The sequence below is a fragment of the Diplotaxodon limnothrissa genome, linkage group LG3, assembly GCF_057381915.1.
Source record: "Diplotaxodon limnothrissa isolate DT_005_m linkage group LG3, D_limnothrissa_male_GT1.1, whole genome shotgun sequence".
NCBI lineage: Eukaryota > Metazoa > Chordata > Actinopteri > Cichliformes > Cichlidae > Diplotaxodon > Diplotaxodon limnothrissa.
The window spans coordinates 69,584,557-69,611,493 of record NC_140598.1 but is presented as its reverse complement, the minus strand read 5'-3'; the positions used below and the strand labels follow the sequence as shown (position 1 = coordinate 69,611,493).

At 39.1% G+C, this 26,937-nt stretch overlaps 1 pseudogene across 1 annotated transcript in view; it reads right to left on the bottom strand.

The window, feature by feature from the left end:
• Positions 1-26,937, bottom strand: part of LOC146637670 (protein NLRC3-like) — a 468,635-nt pseudogene that overhangs the window by 176,653 nt on the left and 265,045 nt on the right. The window lies entirely within an intron of this gene.

The window sequence follows — 26,937 nt, the reverse complement described above, 5'->3', positions numbered from 1 at the left end:
CTTTGGGTGGATAAGAGGCCATTTGGAGAAGTTGGCCGGCCACGCAAGGAAGGAGAGGCGGCGTAATCGTTTTGTCTCGGTTGCCGTAATCTTGGATACATGCTGGCGTTTGTATCCGATGACTCTGAGAGGTTTCCGAATGTTTCTGTAGTGAACGTTTGAAAGCTGCGAACACGAAGGCTGCGAAGTAACGAACTAAAAATTGCTGTTTGTCACCCCTATTTAAGGAAAAACTTCCTTGTGACATCATCACTCCTAAGCCAATCAGGTTGTCACATGACATTCTGGAATGTGGAATGGGGATATATATATATTTTTAAACAGTTTTCAAATTTAACTTAATATTTAAGTGTTTCTTACTTGACCTGCTTAGTCGATTAAAAAGTTAATTGCCACGAACACCCCTAATGTTATATAACAGACCACAGAAAAAAGACAGCTTTTTTCTGCGTGACAGAGCTATAATAAATGTTTTGTTTTTTTAATGATCCTACTTTTTATAAAAGGGAACATTATTTAAAGAATATGTATTTAATTAAAAAACTCTGTATTCATCTAAAGGGTATAACAAGAAGGGTGAGCTTCCTGCTCCAAAATGAAATGACCAAAATAAATGTATTTCTCTGCAATTACAAACTCTGTGTAAACAGTCTTGGTGTCAAAATAAAGCTAACGCTGGTGAGATGTCATCAGAGCTGTAAATATTACTGCAGATGTTACTATGTCAAAGTTACTGTGACTCAAACATAGAAAAATGTCTTTTTCATTTCCCTCACCTAATTTTTCAAAGTATTTTATAGCATATAACACCTTTGAAAATATGCTTTGGTTCCCATTTAACTCCAGAACATCATAAATCAAAATATGGATATTACCTGTCCACAGATTCATGGTGACGTAACTGCTCTTTTAACTGTTTGGTGTCTTTGCTTTGTTTGGTGTTTGTAGAAATGGTTTACATGAGCTTTTAGCTGAGACTCAGAGGTTTCTGTGGACACTACTCATGTCAGCACTTATATTTCTGACCTCGTGTTATAATCGATTAAACGCGATCTCCTCCCTTTTGCCCCCATTTTTGATGGTGTGGGTACAAATGATCAGGCATGACATTCTCATAATAAATCAGATAAGATACTGCAAATAGTTAATCCTGCATTTGTGTGATTGAAAAGTGTGTGCAATGACACTGTTTTAAAGATTTAGCCTAAATCATTTTGGCGTGAATGAGCCTAAACATGATGACCGGACTAGTGACACCATATCACCTGTGACACACACACACGCACGTATGACTTTGCCAGTTTCAGCTGAAACAATTTCAGTGTTTCAAACCATGTTCCAGAGTTTTTAGGTCACCGTTCATGAGGTTTCAAGAAGAAAATGAAAGACAGATCTGAATGTTTGAAAGTGTTTTGGAAAAACTCTGTAAAGATTAGATGAACAATACTCAAAGGATAAATTCAACTGTTTTATTTTGTTAGATAAGTTGAAAAAAAAGTTAAACAAGCAAGTAAATAACGAAACAAGGTTAAATGAAGTAAGAGCAAAAAGTTAACAAGTAAATAAAGAAACAAGGTTAAATGAAGTAAGAGCAAAAAGTTAACAAGTAAATAAAGAAACAAGGTTAAATGAGGTAAGAACAAAAAGTTAACAAGCAAATAAAGAAACAAGGTTAAATGAAGTAAGAGCAAAAAGTTAACAAGTAAATAAAGAAACAAGGCAGAGGAGAGAAACCCCAACAATCCCCTCTGAGCAAGCACTAGGCGACAGTGGGGAGGAAAAACTGCCTTTAAACGGGCAGAAACCTCCGGCAGAACCAGGCTCAGGAGGGGGCAGTCAACTGCCGGGACTGGTTGGGGGGGTGAACAGAGGTGGAGCAAGACGAGGCTACATCAGTTGAAGAAGCAGTATTGTCCCTCTTCCGGAAAAAGCTGAAGAATCTTTTCTTCTTTTTCATGGACTTTTCCACGAGCCCCTTTTTCTCCAGGATGAGGGTTCTCAACTCATGGATGGTTTCGGTGTTTTGCTCCTCAAGTTTCTTGCATGTTTGTTCCACCTGTTCTAATGTTGCTCGTGTTTCTTCAAGCTGTTCTTTGAGCTCTTTGGATGTTGCCTCCTGTGTCAGCTTTGCCTTCTGCAGGTCTGCATTTCTCACTTGATCTTCTTTGTGCAGGCCTTCTAGCTGCTCATTTCTTTTCTGGGTGTCGCGGAGCGTACACTGCAGGTCTTCATGCATTTTGTCTTGCTTTTGCTTTTGCGCCTGCATTTCTGTGTTTTCCCGCTTCAAGTTGTTGAATTCCAACAATATCCCCTTAATGAGCTCTGAGTTGTTTTTGGCCATTTGATCGATCCTTTTCTGCATCTGTGAGCATCGTTTTTCCAGAGTTTCCTTTTCTCCCTGCAGCTCACTTGTTTTGACCTTCAGTTCATTACAGAATCCTTGCAACTTTTGATTTTTACTCTCAAAGTCCTTGATAGTGCACTTTTCTTCTGACAGTCTTTCTTGCTGTTGCTCCTTCTCTTGAAGAAGGTCTTTATTTTTTTCTTCAGCTTCATCAAGCTTTCTTTGGAGCAGGTGATTCTGTTGGTCCATGTATTGGAGATCCCACTCTAGCTTATCAATCGTGGCTTTCCTGCCTTGAAGCTGCTCGGACATTTCTTTCACTTCAGCGCTCTTTTGCTTGTTTTCTTTGATGAGGAATACAATCTGCTCTCTGGCTTGAGCAAACTTGATCCCCCAGCCCTCATTAATAATGTTGATGTCGGGCTGGCGCTGTAGTGTTTCTTCCAGGTGTTTGTTTTGTGCTTCCATTTGTAAGCACTTCTTCTCCAGGTGAACTTTTTCTTTTTCAAGTTGTTGAATTTTGTTCTGGAGATGGTTGTTTTCACTCCTACTCTCCTGTAATGCCCTTTGGGTGGATAAGAGGCCATTTGGAGAAGTTGGCCGGCCACGCAAGGAAGGAGAGGCGGCGTAATCGTTTTGTCTCGGTTGCCGTAATCTTGGATACATGCTGGCGTTTGTATCCGATGACTCTGAGAGGTTTCCGAATGTTTCTGTAGTGAACGTTTGAAAGCTGCGAACACGAAGGCTGCGAAGTAACGAACTAAAAATTGCTGTTTGTCACCCCTATTTAAGGAAAAACTTCCTTGTGACATCATCACTCCTAAGCCAATCAGGTTGTCACATGACATTCTGGAATGTGGAATGGGGATATATATATTTTTTTAAACAGTTTTCAAATGTAACTTAATATTTAAGTGTTTCTTACTTGACCTGCTTAGTCGATTAAAAAGTTAATTGCCACGAACACCCCTAATGTTATATAACAGACCACAGAAAAAAGACAGCTTTTTTCTGCGTGACAGAGCTATAATAAATGTTTTGTTTTTTTAATGATCCTACTTTTTATAAAAGGGAACATTATTTAAAGAATATGTATTTAATTAAAAAACTCTGTATTCATCTAAAGGGTATAACAAGAAGGGTGAGCTTCCTGCTCCAAAATGAAATGACCAAAATAAATGTATTTCTCTGCAATTACAAACTCTGTGTAAACAGTCTTGGTGTCAAAATAAAGCTAACGCTGGTGAGATGTCATCAGAGCTGTAAATATTACTGCAGATGTTACTATGTCAAAGTTACTGTGACTCAAACATAGAAAAATGTCTTTTTCATTTCCCTCACCTAATTTTTCAAAGTATTTTATAGCATATAACACCTTTGAAAATATGCTTTGGTTCCCATTTAACTCCAGAACATCATAAATCAAAATATGGATATTACCTGTCCACAGATTCATGGTGACGTAACTGCTCTTTTAACTATTTGGTGTCTTTGCTTTGTTTGGTGTTTGTAGAAATGGTTTACATGAGCTTTTAGCTGAGACTCAGAGGTTTCTGTGGACACTACTCATGTCAGCACTTATATTTCTGACCTCGTGTTATAATCGATTAAACGCGATCTCCTCCCTTTTGCCCCCATTTTTGATGGTGTGGGTACAAATGATCAGGCATGACATTCTCATAATAAATCAGATAAGATACTGCAAATAGTTAATCCTGCATTTGTGTGATTGAAAAGTGTGTGCAATGACACTGTTTTAAAGATTTAGCCTAAATCATTTTGGCGTGAATGAGCCTAAACATGATGACCGGACTAGTGACACCATATCACCTGTGACACAGACACACGCACGTATGACTTTGCCAGTTTCAGCTGAAACAATTTCAGTGTTTCAAACCATGTTCCAGAGTTTTTAGGTCACCGTTCATGAGGTTTCAAGAAGAAAATGAAAGACAGATCTGAATGTTTGAAAGTGTTTTGGAAAAACTCTGTAAAGATTAGATGAACAATACTCAAAGGATAAATTCAACTGTTTTATTTTGTTAGATAAGTTGAAAAAAAAGTTAAACAAGCAAGTAAATAACGAAACAAGGTTAAATGAGGTAAGAACAAAAAGTTAACAAGTAAATAACGAAACAAGGTTAAATGAGGTAAGAACAAAAAGTTAACAAGTAAATAAAGAAACAAGGTTAAATGAAGTAAGAGCAAAAAGTTAACAAGTAAATAAAGAAACAAGGTTAAATGAGGTAAGAACAAAAAGTTAACAAGCAAATAAAGAAACAAGGTTAAATGAAGTAAGAGCAAAAAGTTAACAAGTAAATAAAGAAACAAGGCAGAGGAGAGAAACCCCAACAATCCCCTCTGAGCAAGCACTAGGCGACAGTGGGGAGGAAAAACTGCCTTTAAACGGGCAGAAACCTCCGGCAGAACCAGGCTCAGGAGGGGGCAGTCAACTGCCGGGACTGGTTGGGGGGGTGAACAGAGGTGGAGCAAGACGAGGCTACATCAGTTGAAGAAGCAGTATTGTCCCTCTTCCGGAAAAAGCTGAAGAATCTTTTCTTCTTTTTCATGGACTTTTCCACGAGCCCCTTTTTCTCCAGGATGAGGGTTCTCAACTCATGGATGGTTTCGGTGTTTTGCTCCTCAAGTTTCTTGCATGTTTGTTCCACCTGTTCTAATGTTGCTCGTGTTTCTTCAAGCTGTTCTTTGAGCTCTTTGGATGTTGCCTCCTGTGTCAGCTTTGCCTTCTGCAGGTCTGCATTTCTCACTTGATCTTCTTTGTGCAGGCCTTCTAGCTGCTCATTTCTTTTCTGGGTGTCGCGGAGCGTACACTGCAGGTCTTCATGCATTTTGTCTTGCTTTTGCTTTTGCGCCTGCATTTCTGTGTTTTCCCGCTTCAAGTTGTTGAATTCCAACAATATCCCCTTAATGAGCTCTGAGTTGTTTTTGGCCATTTGATCGATCCTTTTTTGCATCTGTGAGCATCGTTTTTCCAGAGTTTCCTTTTCTCCCTGCAGCTCACTTGTTTTGACCTTCAGTTCATTACAGAATCCTTGCAACTTTTGATTTTTACTCTCAAAGTCCTTGATAGTGCACTTTTCTTCTGACAGTCTTTCTTGCTGTTGCTCCTTCTCTTGAAGAAGGTCTTTATTTTTTTCTTCAGCTTCATCAAGCTTTCTTTGGAGCAGGTGATTCTGTTGGTCCATGTATTGGAGATCCCACTCTAGCTTATCAATCGTGGCTTTCCTGCCTTGAAGCTGCTCGGACATTTCTTTCACTTCAGCGCTCTTTTGCTTGTTTTCTTTGATGAGGAATACAATCTGCTCTCTGGCTTGAGCAAACTTGATCCCCCAGCCCTCATTAATAATGTTGATGTCGGGCTGGCGCTGTAGTGTTTCTTCCAGGTGTTTGTTTTGTGCTTCCATTTGTAAGCACTTCTTCTCCAGGTGAACTTTTTCTTTTTCAAGTTGTTGAATTTTGTTCTGGAGATGGTTGTTTTCACTCCTACTCTCCTGTAATGCCCTTTGGGTGGATAAGAGGCCATTTGGAGAAGTTGGCCGGCCACGCAAGGAAGGAGAGGCGGCGTAATCGTTTTGTCTCGGTTGCCGTAATCTTGGATACATGCTGGCGTTTGTATCCGATGACTCTGAGAGGTTTCCGAATGTTTCTGTAGTGAACGTTTGAAAGCTGCGAACACGAAGGCTGCGAAGTAACGAACTAAAAATTGCTGTTTGTCACCCCTATTTAAGGAAAAACTTCCTTGTGACATCATCACTCCTAAGCCAATCAGGTTGTCACATGACATTCTGGAATGTGGAATGGGGATATGTTTTTTTTTTTTAAACAGTTTTCAAATTTAACTTAATATTTAAGTGTTTCTTACTTGACCTGCTTAGTCGATTAAAAAGTTAATTGCCACGAACACCCCTAATGTTATATAACAGACCACAGAAAAAAGACAGCTTTTTTCTGCGTGACAGAGCTATAATAAATGTTTTGTTTTTTTAATGATCCTACTTTTTATAAAAGGGAACATTATTTAAAGAATATGTATTTAATTAAAAAACTCTGTATTCATCTAAAGGGTATAACAAGAAGGGTGAGCTTCCTGCTCCAAAATGAAATGACCAAAATAAATGTATTTCTCTGCAATTACAAACTCTGTGTAAACAGTCTTGGTGTCAAAATAAAGCTAACGCTGGTGAGATGTCATCAGAGCTGTAAATATTACTGCAGATGTTACTATGTCAAAGTTACTGTGACTCAAACATAGAAAAATGTCTTTTTCATTTCCCTCACCTAATTTTTCAAAGTATTTTATAGCATATAACACCTTTGAAAATATGCTTTGGTTCCCATTTAACTCCAGAACATCATAAATCAAAATATGGATATTACCTGTCCACAGATTCATGGTGACGTAACTGCTCTTTTAACTGTTTGGTGTCTTTGCTTTGTTTGGTGTTTGTAGAAATGGTTTACATGAGCTTTTAGCTGAGACTCAGAGGTTTCTGTGGACACTACTCATGTCAGCACTTATATTTCTGACCTCGTGTTATAATCGATTAAACGCGATCTCCTCCCTTTTGCCCCCATTTTTGATGGTGTGGGTACAAATGATCAGGCATGACATTCTCATAATAAATCAGATAAGATACTGCAAATAGTTAATCCTGCATTTGTGTGATTGAAAAGTGTGTGCAATGACACTGTTTTAAAGATTTAGCCTAAATCATTTTGGCGTGAATGAGCCTAAACATGATGACCGGACTAGTGACACCATATCACCTGTGACACACACACACGCACGTATGACTTTGCCAGTTTCAGCTGAAACAATTTCAGTGTTTCAAACCATGTTCCAGAGTTTTTAGGTCACCGTTCATGAGGTTTCAAGAAGAAAATGAAAGACAGATCTGAATGTTTGAAAGTGTTTTGGAAAAACTCTGTAAAGATTAGATGAACAATACTCAAAGGATAAATTCAACTGTTTTATTTTGTTAGATAAGTTGAAAAAAAAGTTAAACAAGCAAGTAAATAACGAAACAAGGTTAAATGAGGTAAGAACAAAAAGTTAACAAGCAAATAAAGAAACAAGGTTAAATGAAGTAAGAGCAAAAAGTTAACAAGTAAATAAAGAAACAAGGCAGAGGAGAGAAACCCCAACAATCCCCTCTGAGCAAGCACTAGGCGACAGTGGGGAGGAAAAACTGCCTTTAAACGGGCAGAAACCTCCGGCAGAACCAGGCTCAGGAGGGGGCAGTCAACTGCCGGGACTGGTTGGGGGGGTGAACAGAGGTGGAGCAAGACGAGGCTACATCAGTTGAAGAAGCAGTATTGTCCCTCTTCCGGAAAAAGCTGAAGAATCTTTTCTTCTTTTTCATGGACTTTTCCATGAGCCCCTTTTTCTCCAGGATGAGGGTTCTCAACTCATGGATGGTTTCGGTGTTTTGCTCCTCAAGTTTCTTGCATGTTTGTTCCACCTGTTCTAATGTTGCTTGTGTTTCTTCAAGCTTTTCTTTGAGCTCTTTGGATGTTGCCTCCTGTGTCAGCTTTGCCTTCTGCAGGTCTGCATTTCTCACTTGATCTTCTTTGTGCAGGCCTTCTAGCTGCTCATTTCTTTTCTGGGTGTCGCGGAGCGTACACTGCAGGTCTTCATGCATTTTGTCTTGCTTTTGCTTTTGCGCCTGCATTTCTGTGTTTTCCCGCTTCAAGTTGTTGAATTCCAACAATATCCCCTTAATGAGCTCTGAGTTGTTTTTGGCCATTTGATCGATCCTTTTCTGCATCTGTGAGCATCGTTTTTCCAGAGTTTCCTTTTCTCCCTGCAGCTCACTTGTTTTGACCTTCAGTTCATTACAGAATCCTTGCAACTTTTGATTTTTACTCTCAAAGTCCTTGATAGTGCACTTTTCTTCTGACAGTCTTTCTTGCTGTTGCTCCTTCTCTTGAAGAAGGTCTTTATTTTTTTCTTCAGCTTCATCAAGCTTTCTTTGGAGCAGGTGATTCTGTTGGTCCATGTATTGGAGATCCCACTCTAGCTTATCAATCGTGGCTTTCCTGCCTTGAAGCTGCTCGGACATTTCTTTCACTTCAGCGCTCTTTTGCTTGTTTTCTTTGATGAGGAATACAATCTGCTCTCTGGCTTGAGCAAACTTGATCCCCCAGCCCTCATTAATAATGTTGATGTCGGGCTGGCGCTGTAGTGTTTCTTCCAGGTGTTTGTTTTGTGCTTCCATCTGTAAGCACTTCTTCTCCAGGTGAACTTTTTCTTTTTCAAGTTGTTGAATTTTGTTCTGGAGATGGTTGTTTTCACTCCTACTCTCCTGTAATGCCCTTTGGGTGGATAAGAGGCCATTTGGAGAAGTTGGCCGGCCACGCAAGGAAGGAGAGGCGGCGTAATCGTTTTGTCTCGGTTGCCGTAATCTTGGATACATGCTGGCGTTTGTATCCGATGACTCTGAGAGGTTTCCGAATGTTTCTGTAGTGAACGTTTGAAAGCTGCGAACACGAAGGCTGCGAAGTAACGAACTAAAAATTGCTGTTTGTCACCCCTATTTAAGGAAAAACTTCCTTGTGACATCATCACTCCTAAGCCAATCAGGTTGTCACATGACATTCTGGAATGTGGAATGGGGATATATATATTTTTTTTTAAACAGTTTTCAAATTTAACTTAATATTTAAGTGTTTCTTACTTGACCTGCTTAGTCGATTAAAAAGTTAATTGCCACGAACACCCCTAATGTTATATAACAGACCACAGAAAAAAGACAGCTTTTTTCTGCGTGACAGAGCTATAATAAATGTTTTGTTTTTTTAATGATCCTACTTTTTATAAAAGGGAACATTATTTAAAGAATATGTATTTAATTAAAAAACTCTGTATTCATCTAAAGGGTATAACAAGAAGGGTGAGCTTCCTGCTCCAAAATGAAATGACCAAAATAAATGTATTTCTCTGCAATTACAAACTCTGTGTAAACAGTCTTGGTGTCAAAATAAAGCTAACGCTGGTGAGATGTCATCAGAGCTGTAAATATTACTGCAGATGTTACTATGTCAAAGTTACTGTGACTCAAACATAGAAAAATGTCTTTTTCATTTCCCTCACCTAATTTTTCAAAGTATTTTATAGCATATAACACCTTTGAAAATATGCTTTGGTTCCCATTTAACTCCAGAACATCATAAATCAAAATATGGATATTACCTGTCCACAGATTCATGTTGACGTAACTGCTCTTTTAACTGTTTGGTGTCTTTGCTTTGTTTGGTGTTTGTAGAAATGGTTTACATGAGCTTTTAGCTGAGACTCAGAGGTTTCTGTGGACACTACTCATGTCAGCACTTATATTTCTGACCTCGTGTTATAATCGATTAAACGCGATCTCCTCCCTTTTGCCCCCATTTTTGATGGTGTGGGTACAAATGATCAGGCATGACATTCTCATAATAAATCAGATAAGATACTGCAAATAGTTAATCCTGCATTTGTGTGATTGAAAAGTGTGTGCAATGACACTGTTTTAAAGATTTAGCCTAAATCATTTTGGCGTGAATGAGCCTAAACATGATGACCGGACTAGTGACACCATATCACCTGTGACACACACACACGCACGTATGACTTTGCCAGTTTCAGCTGAAACAATTTCAGTGTTTCAAACCATGTTCCAGAGTTTTTAGGTCACCGTTCATGAGGTTTCAAGAAGAAAATGAAAGACAGATCTGAATGTTTGAAAGTGTTTTGGAAAAACTCTGTAAAGATTAGATGAACAATACTCAAAGGATAAATTCAACTGTTTTATTTTGTTAGATAAGTTGAAAAAAAAGTTAAACAAGCAAGTAAATAACGAAACAAGGTTAAATGAGGTAAGAACAAAAAGTTAACAAGCAAATAAAGAAACAAGGTTAAATGAAGTAAGAGCAAAAAGTTAACAAGTAAATAAAGAAACAAGGCAGAGGAGAGAAACCCCAACAATCCCCTCTGAGCAAGCACTAGGCGACAGTGGGGAGGAAAAACTGCCTTTAAACGGGCAGAAACCTCCGGCAGAACCAGGCTCAGGAGGGGGCAGTCAACTGCCGGGACTGGTTGGGGGGGTGAACAGAGGTGGAGCAAGACGAGGCTACATCAGTTGAAGAAGCAGTATTGTCCCTCTTCCGGAAAAAGCTGAAGAATCTTTTCTTCTTTTTCATGGACTTTTCCATGAGCCCCTTTTTCTCCAGGATGAGGGTTCTCAACTCATGGATGGTTTCGGTGTTTTGCTCCTCAAGTTTCTTGCATGTTTGTTCCACCTGTTCTAATGTTGCTTGTGTTTCTTCAAGCTTTTCTTTGAGCTCTTTGGATGTTGCCTCCTGTGTCAGCTTTGCCTTCTGCAGGTCTGCATTTCTCACTTGATCTTCTTTGTGCAGGCCTTCTAGCTGCTCATTTCTTTTCTGGGTGTCGCGGAGCGTACACTGCAGGTCTTCATGCATTTTGTCTTGCTTTTGCTTTTGCGCCTGCATTTCTGTGTTTTCCCGCTTCAAGTTGTTGAATTCCAACAATATCCCCTTAATGAGCTCTGAGTTGTTTTTGGCCATTTGATCGATCCTTTTCTGCATCTGTGAGCATCGTTTTTCCAGAGTTTCCTTTTCTCCCTGCAGCTCACTTGTTTTGACCTTCAGTTCATTACAGAATCCTTGCAACTTTTGATTTTTACTCTCAAAGTCCTTGATAGTGCACTTTTCTTCTGACAGTCTTTCTTGCTGTTGCTCCTTCTCTTGAAGAAGGTCTTTATTTTTTTCTTCAGCTTCATCAAGCTTTCTTTGGAGCAGGTGATTCTGTTGGTCCATGTATTGGAGATCCCACTCTAGCTTATCAATCGTGGCTTTCCTGCCTTGAAGCTGCTCGGACATTTCTTTCACTTCAGCGCTCTTTTGCTTGTTTTCTTTGATGAGGAATACAATCTGCTCTCTGGCTTGAGCAAACTTGATCCCCCAGCCCTCATTAATAATGTTGATGTCGGGCTGGCGCTGTAGTGTTTCTTCCAGGTGTTTGTTTTGTGCTTCCATCTGTAAGCACTTCTTCTCCAGGTGAACTTTTTCTTTTTCAAGTTGTTGAATTTTGTTCTGGAGATGGTTGTTTTCACTCCTACTCTCCTGTAATGCCCTTTGGGTGGATAAGAGGCCATTTGGAGAAGTTGGCCGGCCACGCAAGGAAGGAGAGGCGGCGTAATCGTTTTGTCTCGGTTGCCGTAATCTTGGATACATGCTGGCGTTTGTATCCGATGACTCTGAGAGGTTTCCGAATGTTTCTGTAGTGAACGTTTGAAAGCTGCGAACACGAAGGCTGCGAAGTAACGAACTAAAAATTGCTGTTTGTCACCCCTATTTAAGGAAAAACTTCCTTGTGACATCATCACTCCTAAGCCAATCAGGTTGTCACATGACATTCTGGAATGTGGAATGGGGATATATATATTTTTTTTTAAACAGTTTTCAAATTTAACTTAATATTTAAGTGTTTCTTACTTGACCTGCTTAGTCGATTAAAAAGTTAATTGCCACGAACACCCCTAATGTTATATAACAGACCACAGAAAAAAGACAGCTTTTTTCTGCGTGACAGAGCTATAATAAATGTTTTGTTTTTTTAATGATCCTACTTTTTATAAAAGGGAACATTATTTAAAGAATATGTATTTAATTAAAAAACTCTGTATTCATCTAAAGGGTATAACAAGAAGGGTGAGCTTCCTGCTCCAAAATGAAATGACCAAAATAAATGTATTTCTCTGCAATTACAAACTCTGTGTAAACAGTCTTGGTGTCAAAATAAAGCTAACGCTGGTGAGATGTCATCAGAGCTGTAAATATTACTGCAGATGTTACTATGTCAAAGTTACTGTGACTCAAACATAGAAAAATGTCTTTTTCATTTCCCTCACCTAATTTTTCAAAGTATTTTATAGCATATAACACCTTTGAAAATATGCTTTGGTTCCCATTTAACTCCAGAACATCATAAATCAAAATATGGATATTACCTGTCCACAGATTCATGGTGACGTAACTGCTCTTTTAACTGTTTGGTGTCTTTGCTTTGTTTGGTGTTTGTAGAAATGGTTTACATGAGCTTTTAGCTGAGACTCAGAGGTTTCTGTGGACACTACTCATGTCAGCACTTATATTTCTGACCTCGTGTTATAATCGATTAAACGCGATCTCCTCCCTTTTGCCCCCATTTTTGATGGTGTGGGTACAAATGATCAGGCATGACATTCTCATAATAAATCAGATAAGATACTGCAAATAGTTAATCCTGCATTTGTGTGATTGAAAAGTGTGTGCAATGACACTGTTTTAAAGATTTAGCCTAAATCATTTTGGCGTGAATGAGCCTAAACATGATGACCGGACTAGTGACACCATATCACCTGTGACACACACACACGCACGTATGACTTTGCCAGTTTCAGCTGAAACAATTTCAGTGTTTCAAACCATGTTCCAGAGTTTTTAGGTCACCGTTCATGAGGTTTCAAGAAGAAAATGAAAGACAGATCTGAATGTTTGAAAGTGTTTTGGAAAAACTCTGTAAAGATTAGATGAACAATACTCAAAGGATAAATTCAACTGTTTTATTTTGTTAGATAAGTTGAAAAAAAAGTTAAACAAGCAAGTAAATAACGAAACAAGGTTAAATGAGGTAAGAACAAAAAGTTAACAAGCAAATAAAGAAACAAGGTTAAATGAAGTAAGAGCAAAAAGTTAACAAGTAAATAAAGAAACAAGGCAGAGGAGAGAAACCCCAACAATCCCCTCTGAGCAAGCACTAGGCGACAGTGGGGAGGAAAAACTGCCTTTAAACGGGCAGAAACCTCCGGCAGAACCAGGCTCAGGAGGGGGCAGTCAACTGCCGGGACTGGTTGGGGGGGTGAACAGAGGTGGAGCAAGACGAGGCTACATCAGTTGAAGAAGCAGTATTGTCCCTCTTCCGGAAAAAGCTGAAGAATCTTTTCTTCTTTTTCATGGACTTTTCCATGAGCCCCTTTTTCTCCAGGATGAGGGTTCTCAACTCATGGATGGTTTCGGTGTTTTGCTCCTCAAGTTTCTTGCATGTTTGTTCCACCTGTTCTAATGTTGCTTGTGTTTCTTCAAGCTTTTCTTTGAGCTCTTTGGATGTTGCCTCCTGTGTCAGCTTTGCCTTCTGCAGGTCTGCATTTCTCACTTGATCTTCTTTGTGCAGGCCTTCTAGCTGCTCATTTCTTTTCTGGGTGTCGCGGAGCGTACACTGCAGGTCTTCATGCATTTTGTCTTGCTTTTGCTTTTGCGCCTGCATTTCTGTGTTTTCCCGCTTCAAGTTGTTGAATTCCAACAATATCCCCTTAATGAGCTCTGAGTTGTTTTTGGCCATTTGATCGATCCTTTTCTGCATCTGTGAGCATCGTTTTTCCAGAGTTTCCTTTTCTCCCTGCAGCTCACTTGTTTTGACCTTCAGTTCATTACAGAATCCTTGCAACTTTTGATTTTTACTCTCAAAGTCCTTGATAGTGCACTTTTCTTCTGACAGTCTTTCTTGCTGTTGCTCCTTCTCTTGAAGAAGGTCTTTATTTTTTTCTTCAGCTTCATCAAGCTTTCTTTGGAGCAGGTGATTCTGTTGGTCCATGTATTGGAGATCCCACTCTAGCTTATCAATCGTGGCTTTCCTGCCTTGAAGCTGCTCGGACATTTCTTTCACTTCAGCGCTCTTTTGCTTGTTTTCTTTGATGAGGAATACAATCTGCTCTCTGGCTTGAGCAAACTTGATCCCCCAGCCCTCATTAATAATGTTGATGTCGGGCTGGCGCTGTAGTGTTTCTTCCAGGTGTTTGTTTTGTGCTTCCATCTGTAAGCACTTCTTCTCCAGGTGAACTTTTTCTTTTTCAAGTTGTTGAATTTTGTTCTGGAGATGGTTGTTTTCACTCCTACTCTCCTGTAATGCCCTTTGGGTGGATAAGAGGCCATTTGGAGAAGTTGGCCGGCCACGCAAGGAAGGAGAGGCGGCGTAATCGTTTTGTCTCGGTTGCCGTAATCTTGGATACATGCTGGCGTTTGTATCCGATGACTCTGAGAGGTTTCCGAATGTTTCTGTAGTGAACGTTTGAAAGCTGCGAACACGAAGGCTGCGAAGTAACGAACTAAAAATTGCTGTTTGTCACCCCTATTTAAGGAAAAACTTCCTTGTGACATCATCACTCCTAAGCCAATCAGGTTGTCACATGACATTCTGGAATGTGGAATGGGGATATATATATTTTTTTTTAAACAGTTTTCAAATTTAACTTAATATTTAAGTGTTTCTTACTTGACCTGCTTAGTCGATTAAAAAGTTAATTGCCACGAACACCCCTAATGTTATATAACAGACCACAGAAAAAAGACAGCTTTTTTCTGCGTGACAGAGCTATAATAAATGTTTTGTTTTTTTAATGATCCTACTTTTTATAAAAGGGAACATTATTTAAAGAATATGTATTTAATTAAAAAACTCTGTATTCATCTAAAGGGTATAACAAGAAGGGTGAGCTTCCTGCTCCAAAATGAAATGACCAAAATAAATGTATTTCTCTGCAATTACAAACTCTGTGTAAACAGTCTTGGTGTCAAAATAAAGCTAACGCTGGTGAGATGTCATCAGAGCTGTAAATATTACTGCAGATGTTACTATGTCAAAGTTACTGTGACTCAAACATAGAAAAATGTCTTTTTCATTTCCCTCACCTAATTTTTCAAAGTATTTTATAGCATATAACACCTTTGAAAATATGCTTTGGTTCCCATTTAACTCCAGAACATCATAAATCAAAATATGGATATTACCTGTCCACAGATTCATGTTGACGTAACTGCTCTTTTAACTGTTTGGTGTCTTTGCTTTGTTTGGTGTTTGTAGAAATGGTTTACATGAGCTTTTAGCTGAGACTCAGAGGTTTCTGTGGACACTACTCATGTCAGCACTTATATTTCTGACCTCGTGTTATAATCGATTAAACGCGATCTCCTCCCTTTTGCCCCCATTTTTGATGGTGTGGGTACAAATGATCAGGCATGACATTCTCATAATAAATCAGATAAGATACTGCAAATAGTTAATCCTGCATTTGTGTGATTGAAAAGTGTGTGCAATGACACTGTTTTAAAGATTTAGCCTAAATCATTTTGGCGTGAATGAGCCTAAACATGATGACCGGACTAGTGACACCATATCACCTGTGACACACACACACGCACGTATGACTTTGCCAGTTTCAGCTGAAACAATTTCAGTGTTTCAAACCATGTTCCAGAGTTTTTAGGTCACCGTTCATGAGGTTTCAAGAAGAAAATGAAAGACAGATCTGAATGTTTGAAAGTGTTTTGGAAAAACTCTGTAAAGATTAGATGAACAATACTCAAAGGATAAATTCAACTGTTTTATTTTGTTAGATAAGTTGAAAAAAAAGTTAAACAAGCAAGTAAATAACGAAACAAGGTTAAATGAGGTAAGAACAAAAAGTTAACAAGCAAATAAAGAAACAAGGTTAAATGAAGTAAGAGCAAAAAGTTAACAAGTAAATAAAGAAACAAGGCAGAGGAGAGAAACCCCAACAATCCCCTCTGAGCAAGCACTAGGCGACAGTGGGGAGGAAAAACTGCCTTTAAACGGGCAGAAACCTCCGGCAGAACCAGGCTCAGGAGGGGGCAGTCAACTGCCGGGACTGGTTGGGGGGGTGAACAGAGGTGGAGCAAGACGAGGCTACATCAGTTGAAGAAGCAGTATTGTCCCTCTTCCGGAAAAAGCTGAAGAATCTTTTCTTCTTTTTCATGGACTTTTCCATGAGCCCCTTTTTCTCCAGGATGAGGGTTCTCAACTCATGGATGGTTTCGGTGTTTTGCTCCTCAAGTTTCTTGCATGTTTGTTCCACCTGTTCTAATGTTGCTTGTGTTTCTTCAAGCTTTTCTTTGAGCTCTTTGGATGTTGCCTCCTGTGTCAGCTTTGCCTTCTGCAGGTCTGCATTTCTCACTTGATCTTCTTTGTGCAGGCCTTCTAGCTGCTCATTTCTTTTCTGGGTGTCGCGGAGCGTACACTGCAGGTCTTCATGCATTTTGTCTTGCTTTTGCTTTTGCGCCTGCATTTCTGTGTTTTCCCGCTTCAAGTTGTTGAATTCCAACAATATCCCCTTAATGAGCTCTGAGTTGTTTTTGGCCATTTGATCGATCCTTTTCTGCATCTGTGAGCATCGTTTTTCCAGAGTTTCCTTTTCTCCCTGCAGCTCACTTGTTTTGACCTTCAGTTCATTACAGAATCCTTGCAACTTTTGATTTTTACTCTCAAAGTCCTTGATAGTGCACTTTTCTTCTGACAGTCTTTCTTGCTGTTGCTCCTTCTCTTGAAGAAGGTCTTTATTTTTTTCTTCAGCTTCATCAAGCTTTCTTTGGAGCAGGTGATTCTGTTGGTCCATGTATTGGAGATCCCACTCTAGCTTATCAATCGTGGCTTTCCTGCCTTGAAGCTGCTCGGACATTTCTTTCACTTCAGCGCTCTTTTGCTTGTTTTCTTTGATGAGGAATACAATCTGCTCTCTGGCTTGAGCAAACTTGATCCCCCAGCCCTCATTAATAATGTTGATGTCGGGCTGGCGCTGTAGTGTTTCTTCCAGGTGTTTGTTTTGTGCTTCCATCTGTAAGCACTTCTTCTCCAGGTGAACTTTTTCTTTTTCAAGTTGTTGAATTTTGTTCTGGAGATGGTTGTTTTCACTCCTACTCTCCTGTAATGCCCTTTGGGTGGATAAGAGGCCATTTGGAGAAGTTGGCCGGCCACGCAAGGAAGGAGAGGCGGCGTAATCGTTTTGTCTCGGTTGCCGTAATCTTGGATACATGCTGGCGTTTGTATCCGATGACTCTGAGAGGTTTCCGAATGTTTCTGTAGTGAACGTTTGAAAGCTGCGAACACGAAGGCTGCGAAGTAACGAACTAAAAATTGCTGTTTGTCACCCCTATTTAAGGAAAAACTTCCTTGTGACATCATCACTCCTAAGCCAATCAGGTTGTCACATGACATTCTGGAATGTGGAATGGGGATATATATATTTTTTTTTAAACAGTTTTCAAATTTAACTTAATATTTAAGTGTTTCTTACTTGACCTGCTTAGTCGATTAAAAAGTTAATTGCCACGAACACCCCTAATGTTATATAACAGACCACAGAAAAAAGACAGCTTTTTTCTGCGTGACAGAGCTATAATAAATGTTTTGTTTTTTTAATGATCCTACTTTTTATAAAAGGGAACATTATTTAAAGAATATGTATTTAATTAAAAAACTCTGTATTCATCTAAAGGGTATAACAAGAAGGGTGAGCTTCCTGCTCCAAAATGAAATGACCAAAATAAATGTATTTCTCTGCAATTACAAACTCTGTGTAAACAGTCTTGGTGTCAAAATAAAGCTAACGCTGGTGAGATGTCATCAGAGCTGTAAATATTACTGCAGATGTTACTATGTCAAAGTTACTGTGACTCAAACATAGAAAAATGTCTTTTTCATTTCCCTCACCTAATTTTTCAAAGTATTTTATAGCATATAACACCTTTGAAAATATGCTTTGGTTCCCATTTAACTCCAGAACATCATAAATCAAAATATGGATATTACCTGTCCACAGATTCATGGTGACGTAACTGCTCTTTTAACTGTTTGGTGTCTTTGCTTTGTTTGGTGTTTGTAGAAATGGTTTACATGAGCTTTTAGCTGAGACTCAGAGGTTTCTGTGGACACTACTCATGTCAGCACTTATATTTCTGACCTCGTGTTATAATCGATTAAACGCGATCTCCTCCCTTTTGCCCCCATTTTTGATGGTGTGGGTACAAATGATCAGGCATGACATTCTCATAATAAATCAGATAAGATACTGCAAATAGTTAATCCTGCATTTGTGTGATTGAAAAGTGTGTGCAATGACACTGTTTTAAAGATTTAGCCTAAATCATTTTGGCGTGAATGAGCCTAAACATGATGACCGGACTAGTGACACCATATCACCTGTGACACACACACACGCACGTATGACTTTGCCAGTTTCAGCTGAAACAATTTCAGTGTTTCAAACCATGTTCCAGAGTTTTTAGGTCACCGTTCATGAGGTTTCAAGAAGAAAATGAAAGACAGATCTGAATGTTTGAAAGTGTTTTGGAAAAACTCTGTAAAGATTAGATGAACAATACTCAAAGGATAAATTCAACTGTTTTATTTTGTTAGATAAGTTGAAAAAAAAGTTAAACAAGCAAGTAAATAACGAAACAAGGTTAAATGAGGTAAGAACAAAAAGTTAACAAGCAAATAAAGAAACAAGGTTAAATGAAGTAAGAGCAAAAAGTTAACAAGTAAATAAAGAAACAAGGTTAAATGAAGTAAGAGCAAAAAGTTAACAAGCAAATAAAGAAACAAGGTTAAATGAAGTAAGAGCAAAAAGTTAACAAGTAAATAAAGAAACAAGGTTAAATGAGGTAAGAACAAAAAGTTAACAAGCAAATAAAGAAACAAGGTTAAATGAAGTAAGAGCAAAAAGTTAACAAGTAAATAAAGAAACAAGGCAGAGGAGAGAAACCCCAACAATCCCCTCTGAGCAAGCACTAGGCGACAGTGGGGAGGAAAAACTGCCTTTAAACGGGCAGAAACCTCCGGCAGAACCAGGCTCAGGAGGGGGCAGTCAACTGCCGGGACTGGTTGGGGGGGTGAACAGAGGTGGAGCAAGACGAGGCTACATCAGTTGAAGAAGCAGTATTGTCCCTCTTCCGGAAAAAGCTGAAGAATCTTTTCTTCTTTTTCATGGACTTTTCCATGAGCCCCTTTTTCTCCAGGATGAGGGTTCTCAACTCATGGATGGTTTCGGTGTTTTGCTCCTCAAGTTTCTTGCATGTTTGTTCCACCTGTTCTAATGTTGCTCGTGTTTCTTCAAGCTTTTCTTTGAGCTCTTTGGATGTTGCCTCCTGTGTCAGCTTTGCCTTCTGCAGGTCTGCATTTCTCACTTGATCTTCTTTGTGCAGGCCTTCTAGCTGCTCATTTCTTTTCTGGGTGTCGCGGAGCGTACACTGCAGGTCTTCATGCATTTTGTCTTGCTTTTGCTTTTGCGCCTGCATTTCTGTGTTTTCCCGCTTCAAGTTGTTGAATTCCAACAATATCCCCTTAATGAGCTCTGAGTTGTTTTTGGCCATTTGATCGATCCTTTTCTGCATCTGTGAGCATCGTTTTTCCAGAGTTTCCTTTTCTCCCTGCAGCTCACTTGTTTTGACCTTCAGTTCATTACAGAATCCTTGCAACTTTTGATTTTTACTCTCAAAGTCCTTGATAGTGCACTTTTCTTCTGACAGTCTTTCTTGCTGTTGCTCCTTCTCTTGAAGAAGGTCTTTATTTTTTTCTTCAGCTTCATCAAGCTTTCTTTGGAGCAGGTGATTCTGTTGGTCCATGTATTGGAGATCCCACTCTAGCTTATCAATCGTGGCTTTCCTGCCTTGAAGCTGCTCGGACATTTCTTTCACTTCAGCGCTCTTTTGCTTGTTTTCTTTGATGAGGAATACAATCTGCTCTCTGGCTTGAGCAAACTTGATCCCCCAGCCCTCATTAATAATGTTGATGTCGGGCTGGCGCTGTAGTGTTTCTTCCAGGTGTTTGTTTTGTGCTTCCATCTGTAAGCACTTCTTCTCCAGGTGAACTTTTTCTTTTTCAAGTTGTTGAATTTTGTTCTGGAGATGGTTGTTTTCACTCCTACTCTCCTGTAATGCCCTTTGGGTGGATAAGAGGCCATTTGGAGAAGTTGGCCGGCCACGCAAGGAAGGAGAGGCGGCGTAATCGTTTTGTCTCGGTTGCCGTAATCTTGGATACATGCTGGCGTTTGTATCCGATGACTCTGAGAGGTTTCCGAATGTTTCTGTAGTGAACGTTTGAAAGCTGCGAACACGAAGGCTGCGAAGTAACGAACTAAAAATTGCTGTTTGTCACCCCTATTTAAGGAAAAACTTCCTTGTGACATCATCACTCCTAAGCCAATCAGGTTGTCACATGACATTCTGGAATGTGGAATGGGGATATATATATATTTTTTTAAACAGTTTTCAAATTTAACTTAATATTTAAGTGTTTCTTACTTGACCTGCTTAGTCGATTAAAAAGTTAATTGCCACGAACACCCCTAATGTTATATAACAGACCACAGAAAAAAGACAGCTTTTTTCTGCGTGACAGAGCTATAATAAATGTTTTGTTTTTTTAATGATCCTACTTTTTATAAAAGGGAACATTATTTAAAGAATATGTATTTAATTAAAAAACTCTGTATTCATCTAAAGGGTATAACAAGAAGGGTGAGCTTCCTGCTCCAAAATGAAATGACCAAAATAAATGTATTTCTCTGCAATTACAAACTCTGTGTAAACAGTCTTGGTGTCAAAATAAAGCTAACGCTGGTGAGATGTCATCAGAGCTGTAAATATTACTGCAGATGTTACTATGTCAAAGTTACTGTGACTCAAACATAGAAAAATGTCTTTTTCATTTCCCTCACCTAATTTTTCAAAGTATTTTATAGCATATAACACCTTTGAAAATATGCTTTGGTTCCCATTTAACTCCAGAACATCATAAATCAAAATATGGATATTACCTGTCCACAGATTCATGGTGACGTAACTGCTCTTTTAACTGTTTGGTGTCTTTGCTTTGTTTGGTGTTTGTAGAAATGGTTTACATGAGCTTTTAGCTGAGACTCAGAGGTTTCTGTGGACACTACTCATGTCAGCACTTATATTTCTGACCTCGTGTTATAATCGATTAAACGCGATCTCCTCCCTTTTGCCCCCATTTTTGATGGTGTGGGTACAAATGATCAGGCATGACATTCTCATAATAAATCAGATAAGATACTGCAAATAGTTAATCCTGCATTTGTGTGATTGAAAAGTGTGTGCAATGACACTGTTTTAAAGATTTAGCCTAAATCATTTTGGCGTGAATGAGCCTAAACATGATGACCGGACTAGTGACACCATATCACCTGTGACACACACACACGCACGTATGACTTTGCCAGTTTCAGCTGAAACAATTTCAGTGTTTCAAACCATGTTCCAGAGTTTTTAGGTCACCGTTCATGAGGTTTCAAGAAGAAAATGAAAGACAGATCTGAATGTTTGAAAGTGTTTTGGAAAAACTCTGTAAAGATTAGATGAACAATACTCAAAGGATAAATTCAACTGTTTTATTTTGTTAGATAAGTTGAAAAAAAAGTTAAACAAGCAAGTAAATAACGAAACAAGGTTAAATGAGGTAAGAACAAAAAGTTAACAAGCAAATAAAGAAACAAGGTTAAATGAAGTAAGAACAAAAAGTTAACAAGCAAGCAAATAAAGAAACAAGGTTAAATGAAGTAAGAGCAAAAAGTTAACAAGTAAATAAAGAAACAAGGTTAAATGAAGTAAGAGCAAAAAGTTAACAAGTAAATAAAGAAACAAGGCAGAGGAGAGAAACCCCAACAATCCCCTCTGAGCAAGCACTAGGCGACAGTGGGGAGGAAAAACTGCCTTTAAACGGGCAGAAACCTCCGGCAGAACCAGGCTCAGGAGGGGGCAGTCAACTGCCGGTACTGGTTGGGGGGGTGAACAGAGGTGGAGCAAGACGAGGCTACATCAGTTGAAGAAGCAGTATTGTCCCTCTTCCGGAAAAAGCTGAAGAATCTTTTCTTCTTTTTCATGGACTTTTCCACGAGCCCCTTTTTCTCCAGGATGAGGGTTCTCAACTCATGGATGGTTTCGGTGTTTTGCTCCTCAAGTTTCTTGCATGTTTGTTCCACCTGTTCTAATGTTGCTCGTGTTTCTTCAAGCTGTTCTTTGAGCTCTTTGGATGTTGCCTCCTGTGTCAGCTTTGCCTTCTGCAGGTCTGCATTTCTCACTTGATCTTCTTTGTGCAGGCCTTCTAGCTGCTCATTTCTTTTCTGGGTGTCGCGGAGCGTACACTGCAGGTCTTCATGCATTTTGTCTTGCTTTTGCTTTTGCGCCTGCATTTCTGTGTTTTCCCGCTTCAAGTTGTTGAATTCCAACAATATCCCCTTAATGAGCTCTGAGTTGTTTTTGGCCATTTGATCGATCCTTTTCTGCATCTGTGAGCATCGTTTTTCCAGAGTTTCCTTTTCTCCCTGCAGCTCACTTGTTTTGACCTTCAGTTCATTACAGAATCCTTGCAACTTTTGATTTTTACTCTCAAAGTCCTTGATAGTGCACTTTTCTTCTGACAGTCTTTCTTGCTGTTGCTCCTTCTCTTGAAGAAGGTCTTTATTTTTTTCTTCAGCTTCATCAAGCTTTCTTTGGAGCAGGTGATTCTGTTGGTCCATGTATTGGAGATCCCACTCTAGCTTATCAATCGTGGCTTTCCTGCCTTGAAGCTGCTCGGACATTTCTTTCACTTCAGCGCTCTTTTGCTTGTTTTCTTTGATGAGGAATACAATCTGCTCTCTGGCTTGAGCAAACTTGATCCCCCAGCCCTCATTAATAATGTTGATGTCGGGCTGGCGCTGTAGTGTTTCTTCCAGGTGTTTGTTTTGTGCTTCCATTTGTAAGCACTTCTTCTCCAGGTGAACTTTTTCTTTTTCAAGTTGTTGAATTTTGTTCTGGAGATGGTTGTTTTCACTCCTACTCTCCTGTAATGCCCTTTGGGTGGATAAGAGGCCATTTGGAGAAGTTGGCCGGCCACGCAAGGAAGGAGAGGCGGCGTAATCGTTTTGTCTCGGTTGCCGTAATCTTGGATACATGCTGGCGTTTGTATCCGATGACTCTGAGAGGTTTCCGAATGTTTCTGTAGTGAACGTTTGAAAGCTGCGAACACGAAGGCTGCGAAGTAACGAACTAAAAATTGCTGTTTGTCACCCCTATTTAAGGAAAAACTTCCTTGTGACATCATCACTCCTAAGCCAATCAGGTTGTCACATGACATTCTGGAATGTGGAATGGGGATATATATTTTTTTTTAAACAGTTTTCAAATGTAACTTAATATTTAAGTGTTTCTTACTTGACCTGCTTAGTCGATTAAAAAGTTAATTGCCACGAACACCCCTAATGTTATATAACAGACCACAGAAAAAAGACAGCTTTTTTCTGCGTGACAAAGCTATAATAAATGTTTTGTTTTTTTAATGATCCTACTTTTTATAAAAGGGAACATTATTTAAAGAATATGTATTTAATTAAAAAACTCTGTATTCATCTAAAGGGTATAACAAGAAGGGTGAGCTTCCTGCTCCAAAATGAAATGACCAAAATAAATGTATTTCTCTGCAATTACAAACTCTGTGTAAACAGTCTTGGTGTCAAAATAAAGCTAACGCTGGTGAGATGTCATCAGAGCTGTAAATATTACTGCAGATGTTACTATGTCAAAGTTACTGTGACTCAAACATAGAAAAATGTCTTTTTCATTTCCCTCACCTAATTTTTCAAAGTATTTTATAGCATATAACACCTTTGAAAATATGCTTTGGTTCCCATTTAACTCCAGAACATCATAAATCAAAATATGGATATTACCTGTCCACAGATTCATGGTGACGTAACTGCTCTTTTAACTGTTTGGTGTCTTTGCTTTGTTTGGTGTTTGTAGAAATGGTTTACATGAGCTTTTAGCTGAGACTCAGAGGTTTCTGTGGACACTACTCATGTCAGCACTTATATTTCTGACCTCGTGTTATAATCGATTAAACGCGATCTCCTCCCTTTTGCCCCCATTTTTGATGGTGTGGGTACAAATGATCAGGCATGACATTCTCATAATAAATCAGATAAGATACTGCAAATAGTTAATCCTGCATTTGTGTGATTGAAAAGTGTGTGCAATGACACTGTTTTAAAGATTTAGCCTAAATCATTTTGGCGTGAATGAGCCTAAACATGATGACCGGACTAGTGACACCATATCACCTGTGACACACACACACGCACGTATGACTTTGCCAGTTTCAGCTGAAACAATTTCAGTGTTTCAAACCATGTTCCAGAGTTTTTAGGTCACCGTTCATGAGGTTTCAAGAAGAAAATGAAAGACAGATCTGAATGTTTGAAAGTGTTTTGGAAAAACTCTGTAAAGATTAGATGAACAATACTCAAAGGATAAATTCAACTGTTTTATTTTGTTAGATAAGTTGAAAAAAAAGTTAAACAAGCAAGTAAATAACGAAACAAGGTTAAATGAGGTAAGAACAAAAAGTTAACAAGCAAATAAAGAAACAAGGTTAAATGAAGTAAGAACAAAAAGTTAACAAGCAAGCAAATAAAGAAACAAGGTTAAATGAAGTAAGAGCAAAAAGTTAACAAGTAAATAAAGAAACAAGGTTAAATGAAGTAAGAGCAAAAAGTTAACAAGTAAATAAAGAAACAAGGCAGAGGAGAGAAACCCCAACAATCCCCTCTGAGCAAGCACTAGGCGACAGTGGGGAGGAAAAACTGCCTTTAAACGGGCAGAAACCTCCGGCAGAACCAGGCTCAGGAGGGGGCAGTCAACTGCCGGTACTGGTTGGGGGGGTGAACAGAGGTGGAGCAAGACGAGGCTACATCAGTTGAAGAAGCAGTATTGTCCCTCTTCCGGAAAAAGCTGAAGAATCTTTTCTTCTTTTTCATGGACTTTTCCACGAGCCCCTTTTTCTCCAGGATGAGGGTTCTCAACTCATGGATGGTTTCGGTGTTTTGCTCCTCAAGTTTCTTGCATGTTTGTTCCACCTGTTCTAATGTTGCTCGTGTTTCTTCAAGCTGTTCTTTGAGCTCTTTGGATGTTGCCTCCTGTGTCAGCTTTGCCTTCTGCAGGTCTGCATTTCTCACTTGATCTTCTTTGTGCAGGCCTTCTAGCTGCTCATTTCTTTTCTGGGTGTCGCGGAGCGTACACTGCAGGTCTTCATGCATTTTGTCTTGCTTTTGCTTTTGCGCCTGCATTTCTGTGTTTTCCCGCTTCAAGTTGTTGAATTCCAACAATATCCCCTTAATGAGCTCTGAGTTGTTTTTGGCCATTTGATCGATCCTTTTCTGCATCTGTGAGCATCGTTTTTCCAGAGTTTCCTTTTCTCCCTGCAGCTCACTTGTTTTGACCTTCAGTTCATTACAGAATCCTTGCAACTTTTGATTTTTACTCTCAAAGTCCTTGATAGTGCACTTTTCTTCTGACAGTCTTTCTTGCTGTTGCTCCTTCTCTTGAAGAAGGTCTTTATTTTTTTCTTCAGCTTCATCAAGCTTTCTTTGGAGCAGGTGATTCTGTTGGTCCATGTATTGGAGATCCCACTCTAGCTTATCAATCGTAGCTTTCCTGCCTTGAAGCTGCTCGGACATTTCTTTCACTTCAGCGCTCTTTTGCTTGTTTTCTTTGATGAGGAATACAATCTGCTCTCTGGCTTGAGCAAACTTGATCCCCCAGCCCTCATTAATAATGTTGATGTCGGGCTGGCGCTGTAGTGTTTCTTCCAGGTGTTTGTTTTGTGCTTCCATTTGTAAGCACTTCTTCTCCAGGTGAACTTTTTCTTTTTCAAGTTGTTGAATTTTGTTCTGGAGATGGTTGTTTTCACTCCTACTCTCCTGTAATGCCCTTTGGGTGGATAAGAGGCCATTTGGAGAAGTTGGCCGGCCACGCAAGGAAGGAGAGGCGGCGTAATCGTTTTGTCTCGGTTGCCGTAATCTTGGATACATGCTGGCGTTTGTATCCGATGACTCTGAGAGGTTTCCGAATGTTTCTGTAGTGAACGTTTGAAAGCTGCGAACACGAAGGCTGCGAAGTAACGAACTAAAAATTGCTGTTTGTCACCCCTATTTAAGGAAAAACTTCCTTGTGACATCATCACTCCTAAGCCAATCAGGTTGTCACATGACATTCTGGAATGTGGAATGGGGATATATATTTTTTTTTAAACAGTTTTCAAATTTAACTTAATATTTAAGTGTTTCTTACTTGACCTGCTTAGTCGATTAAAAAGTTAATTGCCACGAACACCCCTAATGTTATATAACAGACCACAGAAAAAAGACAGCTTTTTTCTGCGTGACAGAGCTATAATAAATGTTTTGTTTTTTTAATGATCCTACTTTTTATAAAAGGGAACATTATTTAAAGAATATGTATTTAATTAAAAAACTCTGTATTCATCTAAAGGGTATAACAAGAAGGGTGAGCTTCCTGCTCCAAAATGAAATGACCAAAATAAATGTATTTCTCTGCAATTACAAACTCTGTGTAAACAGTCTTGGTGTCAAAATAAAGCTAACGCTGGTGAGATGTCATCAGAGCTGTAAATATTACTGCAGATGTTACTATGTCAAAGTTACTGTGACTCAAACATAGAAAAATGTCTTTTTCATTTCCCTCACCTAATTTTTCAAAGTATTTTATAGCATATAACACCTTTGAAAATATGCTTTGGTTCCCATTTAACTCCAGAACATCATAAATCAAAATATGGATATTACCTGTCCACAGATTCATGGTGACGTAACTGCTCTTTTAACTGTTTGGTGTCTTTGCTTTGTTTGGTGTTTGTAGAAATGGTTTACATGAGCTTTTAGCTGAGA